This window comes from Protobothrops mucrosquamatus, unplaced genomic scaffold (genome assembly GCF_001527695.2).
Source record: "Protobothrops mucrosquamatus isolate PMUCROS unplaced genomic scaffold, P.Mucros_1.0 scaffold3233, whole genome shotgun sequence".
NCBI lineage: Eukaryota > Metazoa > Chordata > Lepidosauria > Squamata > Viperidae > Protobothrops > Protobothrops mucrosquamatus.
In genome coordinates this window covers 360,008-369,474 of record NW_015389229.1, presented here as the reverse complement: position 1 = coordinate 369,474, position 9,467 = coordinate 360,008, and the positions used below count along the sequence as shown (strand labels likewise).

The 9,467-nt window shown below is 41.6% G+C and overlaps 1 pseudogene; it reads left to right on the top strand.

The window, feature by feature from the left end:
- LOC107297319 overlaps window positions 1–9,467 on the top strand; it is a 35,949-nt pseudogene that overhangs the window by 20,790 nt on the left and 5,692 nt on the right.

Below are 9,467 nucleotides of genomic sequence, written 5' to 3'. Positions count from 1 at the left end.
CTCCGCAGACAGGGCTGTTCCCTGACATGGGCAGAGAGAAACAGGGACGCAGCAGTCACCCCAAAGGGAATCTGGGCACGTAAGAGGCAGATTCAGGTGCTGCAGTTCCTAAAGCCCACCTGGACACCTCTCGGGTCTCCGTCACCCGCCTTCCAGGTGCCCCTGGCCTCCTCCTAGCAGGGTTCCCGCCCTCGGAGGGAGCCCCCTCCTGAGCCCAGATCTCCCCCAGTCCTCGTCTTCCCCTCCAGGAACTGGGAGGCTGATCCTCCCCAGCAGCGACAGGGGAACGTGGGAACGGGGATGCCCAACCTTCCGGAAAACATCAGGAGGCTTCAGCTGGGAGCCGGGCTGCACCGAGAGGTTTCAGTCACTTGTCTGAAATGATTTATTCTATGTTATATGTTGTATTGATCTTCAATACAGAGGCTCTATCAAATAATTGCCGTACTAAGAATTTGTGATTGACCCAAGTCAACAAGAAAATTTCATGGTTGAATGCAAATGTAAACTTGAATCTCAGTAATTTTGCAATGTGTCAAATGAAATAACTAATGTAAGATGTTATTTTAGCATTGTGGGACGTTTGCTTTTTATCTTTAATATATGTGTTTTTCTTTTTCATTTTTCACATCTTCAGCAACCATTTTACCCTTGGGAAGTTCTGATTTGGGGGAAAGTTTCAGTCAGACCTCCACCAAAAGGCAGAGACTCGGAAGGGGAGGGGGCGCAACTGGGGGAAACCCACCTCGCTCTCCCTCCCTCCCTCCCTCCCTCCCTCCCCCGAGGAATCCCTCCTCCCCTTCCCGCCCCTGGGGACTCCCCCTCCTACTCCTCCTGTCCCCTCCCCTTCTCGCAGCGTCCTTGCCCACCTGGCGCCCCTCCCCCGCGAGGGGAATCTCCGCAGCCCTGGCCTAAGAGACGTCGAGAGACCAGGAAGGGCATTTCCTGACTTCTTTCTCCCGTCTTTTCATCTCTAAAATGAAGCTGTACCCAAAAAAAAAACAACTTGATTCCCCCTTTCCACCAATGGGGTTGCATCTTCCCCAAGAATAAAATGAAATTAGGCACAGGAGCCATCAGACACCCCAACAACGCTCTACAATACAGCAAAATGCCAGCCTAAATGAGGGTATTTCCTCACTGCTGTCAGCAGTTGCACTCAAGAGATTTCAAATGGAGAGGGATCCTGACAATCAAGGGAGGCCACAAGGGACAGGGTTTTTTTCCTGTTAGATTGGCAGCAACATGTTTAACTGTTTAGTTAACTGAGGGAGGTTTCAAGCAGCTGTTACACTCATTTTCATCTCTGTACCTCTTGGCATCTCTATCTGGTTCCTAATTGACTCCGCACTGAAGCTCCCTACTCTACTGCTGCAAAGCGTGGCTTTAAAGGAGTTAAAGCCACAAAGTACTGTATTGCTAGAAAGGCTGGGAAGTGAGGCGAAGGACAGAGGAACTTCCTCAACCGGATCACTCATGGGAGGAGGGTGGCGGGCAGAGAGGCTCTCTGGCTCTTCCCAGGACCGAAGCATCAGCTGGCAGGTGAGTGGAGGGCAGGTCGGAGGAGAAGCCTGGAGCAAGTCGGGCTGTTTGGTTTCCTCCACAGCGAAGAAGCAGAGAAGCAACTAGAACAGGGGTAGGCAACCTCTGCTCTTTTATGACTCGTGGACTTCAACTCCCAGAATTCCTCAGTCAGCTATGCTGGCTCAGGAATTCTGGGAGTTGAAGTCCACGAGTCATAAAAGAGCCGAGGTTGCCTACCCCTGAACTAGAATATGCAATAACAGCTGGAAGAGATCTTTGAGGTCATCTGCTCGAGCAGGAGACCTTATACATTTCAGGCAAATGGCTGTCCAGTCTCTCCTTGAAAGCCTCCAGTGATGGATCGCCCACAACTTCCGAAGGCGAAAACTATTTTTTTCCGCTGGTTAATTGTTCTCACTGTCAGGAAATCTCTCCTTGTTTCTAGGTTGCTCCTGTCCTTGATTAGTTTCCATCCATTGTTTCTTGTTCTGCCTTCAGGTGCCTTGGAGAATAGGCTGACCCCCTTCTTCTTTTGAATTTTAAGACACTGGTTGGATTGTTTTCTATTGCCTGTGTTTGCATTATGTTGAATTTCAGTATGACGTGGTCACTTTCACCCAAGGTTCCGGTAACTTCAACTCCCTCTATCACTTCTTCTCTATTAGTAAGAATTAGATCCAGTATAGCTTTACTTCTAGTTCCCTCCTCTACCTTTTCGATGACAAAGTTGCCAGCTAGGTTGGTTTGGAATAAGTTTGATCTCCCACTCGCTGCAGAGTTGGTCTCCGATCCGGGCTGCCTAGATTGGAGTATGGGTCTAGGCCAGGGGTAGGCAACCTTGGCTCTTTTATGACTCTTGGACTTCAACTCCCAGAATTCCTGAGCCAGCTTGGCTGGCTCAGGAATTCTGGGAGTTGAAGTCCACGAGTCATAAAAGAGCCAAGGTTACCTACCCCTGGTCTAGGCTATTCCTGAATGTACTGTGACCCACCAGTTCGCTGCCTCCAACAGTCTCCCTTCTTGTCTGCTGTTCAGCTGCCGGTTCACTGCTTTCAGTTGCCTCTTTTCTAGCGTTAGGCTGCTGAGTAGGGCTCCTGAGCTGGATCTGTCATTCTCTGCTGCCAGCTGCCTCCGACTCCACGTGCAGCCATTCCTTCGCTGTGCTCCTGTTTGCTGGTGTTTTCCTCCTTACTCCAGTTTTTTCTTTTCCTTTATCCTTTCTATGCTCCTTATCTAACTTTCTGCTGCTTTTTCCTCCCCTTTTTCCCCTCTCTTTGTACCTTCTACTTAGTTTAGTAACTTCTCCGTGATCTGATACTGTTTCCTACGCTGCTGCCATCTTGCCATCCATTTTGGTGCAGTAGAATAAGGTACTAACATAAAACCTCAACTATTTACTTTTATATGATAATATAAACTAGCCACTTCTATAACAACAAACCTATCTAATCAACAAAACCCAAAATCAAACTTTCATTCTTTTCTATCTCAAGAACAAAGTCCAAAAGCAGTTTCCATGGAGAAACAAAATTAATCTTGTTTTTTTCTTTAATCAAGGCAGTCAATTTAGCCATCTCTGCTAACCCCATCAGGTTTTGCAACCATTCATCACTGTGGGAATGAAAATATTCTTCCATTTTTGTGCATAAAGTGCCACCATCAACATATATAACATCAATGTTCTATTTTTTTTCCAAGTTATTTATCCAGTAAGCCTAAAAGAAAACTGTCTGGTTTTATCCCAAATATTCTTTTTCACGAGGCAATTGGACTTTCTTGTTTTTCTTTTCTTCTCATCCAAGAAGCTTCCTCAGCTCTGACTGGATGGTGGGGAATGGAAGAATTTATACTCCTTGCAGACAGCTGTTCATTTGCATTTTTAGCAAGTTGTTAAAGCTACCTGGAGACTCATCTGTGTCTTCAGGGTCACCTGAGTAGTGCAAATGTGTGTGGAGCCTTCTTGGAACTGTTGAAAGGACTGTGTTGTAAACTGGAGATAGATAATGTCGGATCCCTCCCCCTCTGTTGAGAGAGGGCTGTTCAATTTTGACATAGATGGCCTCTTTGACCCACTTTCAAACCCTTCTTTCAAATCTGGTTTTATCTTTAGTTGATTTTTTTAGTTATAATCAAAGTTTGAGTTAGTATATCTGAGCTGCTTTCTCCTTTTTTTCTGAAAGCTCTCATTTGGTCGCCAGCTGTAAGAAGGGTTTGATAAATTGCTTTTAACGTAGCAAGAATTTGTTCCTGATTTTCCTCCATAAGAAAAGTCTGTTCCTGGTCTTCTTCCATAATGATGAGTTAAATTAGAAGCTTTTACAGGTTTGTTTTTTTCAGTAAATAGAAAGCACAGCTAAGTCTCTCACAGCTGGTGTTCAAGGTTGCATGAATCTTATTTTCTGGGCTGTCAGCCAACTCTCTTTTGGAGAATAATAAATTGCAGTTTCAGGTTTAGCCACAAGATGTTGCCCCACTATTTAAAGATTTCCTTTGAGTCTCAAAGTTATATTAATCCTTTCAGTTTTTCTTCTGTTTTATGAGGAAAAACCCAGATCTTCAATAAAAATAGAAAGTAAAAAATAGATAATAGAAAATCTTTTAGTCCACAAATTTTAGGAAATAAAATTCCGATTGGGATCCAATTATTTTTTCAACATTTTAAACTCCTCTGGATAATCGTTCTCCGCTGTTTCTGGAGGGAGGGCTAAAATCCCTCTTCCCTCTCCTCAGGGGGGAAAGTACTTTAGCAGCTTACATAGGTAGAAAAATTTAAGAGAGGTAGATCTCACCCAGTCTCTTCCACGCTGCTTTAATGTTGCCAGATGGTAAGTGTGACTTCGGCTGTCCGCAGCCTAGTGACAGGCCATATTGCTATGGCCGGTCTTTCGTCCGCCAGTTTGGAGGGAACGCCGGCTCTAATGGGAAGGGCTCCTACAAAGACAAAATTCTTAACGATTACAACCATCAACCAATGGAATAGCTTGCCTTCAGAGGTTTTGGATGCTCCATCAGTCGAGGCTTTCAAAAAGAGATCTGATGGCCACTTGTCTGAAATGATATAGCAGGGATCTTCAAACGTGGCCCTTTTATGACTTGTGGACTTCAAAGGCATGCTGGCTGAGGAATTCTGGAAGTTGAAGTCCATGAGTCATAAAAGGGCCAAGGTTGAAGATCCCTGTGGTATAGTGTCTCCTGCTTGAGCAGAGGGTTGGACCAGAAGACCTTCAAGGTCCCTTCCAACTCTATTATTCTATGTTATATGTTGTATTGATCTTCATTACAGAGATTCTATCAAATAATTGCCGTACTAAGAATTTGTGATTGACCCAAGTCAACAAGAAAATTTCATGGTTGAATGCAAATGTGAACTTGAATCTCAGTAATTTTGCAATGTGTCAAATGAAATAACTAATGTAAGATGTTATTTTAGCATTGTGGGATGTTTGCTTTTTATCTTTAATATATCTGTTTTTCTTTTTCATTTTTCACATCTTCAGCAACCATTTTACCCTTGGAAAGTTCTGATTTGGGGGAAAGTTTCAGTCAGACCTCCAGCCTGATGATACACCAGACGATGCACACAAAAAAGAAATCATATGTGTGTTGTGATTGTGGGAAATGTTTCATTGCAAATTCCCACCTTGTGATGCACCAGAGAACACATACAGGAGAGAAACCCTTTGAATGTCCTGATTGTGGGAAACATTTCAGTGAGAATTCTTACTTGGTGAAACACCAGAGGACTCACATAGGAAAGAAATCGTATGAGTGTCCGGTTTGTGGGGAAGGTTTCAGTCACAATTCCAACCTGGTGAAACACCAGAGGACTCACACAAGAGAGAAATCATATCAATGTCCATATTGTGGGGAAAGTTTCTTCACAAAATTCCAGCTAACGAGTCACCAGAGGACTCACACAGGAGACAAACCCTTTGAATGCTCTGATTGTGGGAAATGTTTTAGTTACAGTTCACACCTGGTGATACACCAGAGGATTCACACAGGAGAGAAACCCTTTGAATGTCCTGATTGTGGAAAAACTTTCATTAAAAATTACTGCCTCATGATACACCAGAGGACTCACACTGGAGAGAAACCCTTTGAATGTCCTGATTGTGAAAAATGTTTCAGTCAAAGTTCCAGCCTGGTGATACATCAGAGGACTCACACCGGAGAGAAACCCTTTGAATGTCCTGATTGTGGGAAACGTTTCAGTCGGAGCTCCAGCCTAGTGATTCATCAGAGGATTCACAAAGGAGAGAAACTCTTTGAATGTTCTGATTGTGCGAAAGGTTTCATTAGAAAATCGCAGCTCATGAGTCACCAGAGAACACACACAGGAGACAAACCATTTGAATGTCCTGATTGTGGAAAAAATTTCAGTCACAGTTCCAACCTGGTGATACACCGGAGGACTCATACAGGAGAGAAACCGTTTGAATGTGCTCTTTGTGGGAAAAGTTTTAGTCAGAATTGCAGCCTGGTGAAACACTAGAGGAGTCACATAGGAGAGAAATCATATGAGTGTCCGGTTTGTGGGAAACTTTTCAGTCACAATTCCAATCTAGTGAAACACCAGAGGACTCACCCGGGAGAGAAATCATATCAGTGTCCATATTGTGGGGAAAGTTTCATTACAAAATTGCAGCTTATGAGTCACCAGAAGATTCACACAGGAGACAAACCATTTGAATGCTTTGATTGTGGGAAATGTTTTAGTTACAATTACCAGCTGGTGATACACCAGAGGACTCACACAAGAGAGAAACCCTTTGAATGTCCTGATTGTGGAAAAAAATTCATTAAAAATTACCACCTCATGATACACCAGAGGACTCACACAGGAGAGAAACCCTTTAAATGTCCTGATTGTGGGAAAGGTTTCAGTGAGAATTCTATCCTGGTGATACACCGGAGGACTCACACAGGAGAGAAACCCTTTGAATGTCCTGTTTGTGGGAAATGTTTCAGTCAGAAATCCCACCTGGTTATTCACCAGAGGACTCACACAGGAGAGAAACCCTTTAAATGTCCTGATTGTGGGAAAAGCTTCAGTGAGAATTCTATCCTGGTGATACACCGGAGGACTCACACAGGAGAGAGACCCTTTGAATGTCCTATTTGTGGGAAATGTTTCAGTCAGAAATCCCATCTGGTGGTTCACCAGAGGACTCACACAGGAGAAAAACCCTTTGAATGTCCTGATTGTGGGAAAAAATTCATTGGGAGTTCCAACTTGGTGATTCACCAGAGGAGTCACACAGGAGAGAGACCCTTTGAATGTCCTGATTGTGGGAAAAGTTTCAGTCGGAGCTCCAGCCTAGTGATTCACCAAAGGACTCACAAAGGAGAGAAACTCTTTGAATGTCCTGATTGTGGGAAAAGTTTCATTAGTAAATCCCAAGTCATGATTCACCAGAGGACACACACAGGAGACAAACCCTTTGAATGTCCTGATTGTGGAAAAAATTTCAGTCAGAGTTCCAACCTGATGATACACCGGAGGATTCACACAGGAGAGAAACCGTTTGAATGTGTTCTTTGTAGGAAAAGTTTTAGTCAGAACTGTAGCCTGGTGAAACACCAGAGGACTCACACAGGAGAGAAATCGTATGAGTGTCCGGTTTGTGGGAAAAGTTTCAGTCACAATTGCAACCTGGTAAAACACCAGAGGACTCACACAAGAGAGAAATCATATCAATGTCCATATTGTGGGGAAAGTTTCATTAAAAAATTCCAGCTCATCAGTCACCAGAGGACTCACACAGGGGAGAAACCCTTTGAATGTCCTGATTGTGGCAAAAATTTCATTGGGAGTTCCAACTTGGTGATTCACCAGAGGACTCACACAGGAGAGAAACCATATTAGTGTCCTTTTTGTGGCAAACGTTTCAGTCAGAATTCCAATATGGTGATATACCAGATGACTTACATAGGAGAGAAACACTTTGAATGCTCTGATTGTGGGAAACATTTCTGGTGAAACACCAGAGGACTCACATGGGGGAGATCTTTCGAATGTCCAGTCTGTGGATGGTATTTCAGGTGTAAATCACTCCTTATTGCATACAAGAAAATCCACATGAGGCAAAACTTGATGAGGTTAGAGAAGGCTTAAATTTCATTTCTTTTTTTTTTCAAGATATAAATTTTATTGTTTTTATCATAAGAAAAAAAAACACATCACAAGTACATCACAATGCATAAAAAACCCCACCCCCCACCCCCCACCCGGACTTCCCGAACCTTATCCCAGGATACTATTCAACTAAAAGTAAACTATTATTAATATCCCTAACTCCACAAAATATTATTCTACATAAGAAGGTGAAATATATATATATATATAAAAAAAGAAACACATTATCTAAAAGCCTAGATTATATTCCACCATTCTATGCTTATTTTGAATATAAACAATCCATCTTCTCCATATTGATAAAAATTGTTCATTTGAGTGATTCTTCAAATAAGCCGAAATTTTTGCCATTTCAGCAAGATGCGAAACCTTCAATCTCCAGTCCTCCATTGTAGGTAAAACTTTACTNGTTTAACATCAAACTTGAAAAAATACTTTTGCCAAACTCTTAACAATGCAGCCCTTATTATGTGATTTCTGAAAGTTTTGTCAATCTTTTTCTGCATAAAAAGATAAGCATGCCACCCATAATACAAGTCCCATCCTTCCAGATTCAATATCCTCTTATTAGACAAGTTAATCCAATCCGACGTCCATGTTAATGCACAGGAGTCATAGTAAAGTGTCAAATTTGGAGCTTTAAGTCCTCCACGTTCTCTAGCATCTTGAATAATCTTAAATTTAACCCTGGCTTTCTTGCCTTCCCAAATAAAACGATTCAAATCTCTCTGCCATTCTTTCAGGTTAAGTTCATTTTTTAAAATAGGTATCATCTGAAATAGAAAAAGAAACTTAGGTAAAATGTTCATTTTAATGGCCGCAATGCGACCCAGCAAGGAAAAATGAAGTTTTTTCCACATTGATAAGTCTTTTTGTACTGATCTCCACAATTTTTCATAATTATTCTGGTAAAGTTTCATGTTAGAGGAGGACAAAAAAATTCCCAGGTACTTGACTTTACTAACCACTTCAAAACCTGATATTCGTATAAGTTGATTTTTATCTTTAGCCATCATGTTCTTTGTGAGGATTTTAGTCTTTCCAACCATAATTCTAAATCCAGCCACCTTGCCATATTGATGCAGCACTTGCAACAAAGATTCCAGTGACTCTACTGGTTGAGACAATGTAAAAACTAAATTGTCCGCAAAAGCTTTAAGTTTATATTCTTTAGCAGAAATTCTTAAGCCTTTAATCATTGTAGAATCTCTAATTCTAGATAATAGAGTTTCTAGTGACAATACAAATAATAAAGGAGAAAGTGGACAACCTTGTCTGGTACCTTTTTGTATTTCTATAAGCTCTGTCAGGTCTCCATTTATAATTATTTGGGCAGTCTGTTTTTGATATATCGCCTTTATAGCTGTTTTAAATTGATCTCCAAAGTTCATATAATCCAACATTTTGTTTAAGAACTGCCATTCCAATTTGTCAAAGGCCTTCTCCGCATCAAGAAAGATAAAGGCCGATGGGATTTGATTATTCTTGTCCAAATATTCCAATAGATTTACAATTTGTCTAATATTGTTTTTCATGTATCTCCCAGATATGAAACCAGTTTGATCATCATGTATATAATGTTGCAATATCTGCATCAGTCTATTAGCCAAAATTTTTGCAAAAATTTTGTAATCCACATTCAACAAAGAGATAGGTCTATAATCTTTAAGTTCCAAAATTTCTTTGTCATCCTTCGGTATCAAAGATATAAAGGCTCTTGTCCAAGACTGAGGTATTTGTTCTCCCGACATAATTCTATTGAATAAGATTTTTAAGGGTTGTAACAATATAGCTGACAAAGATT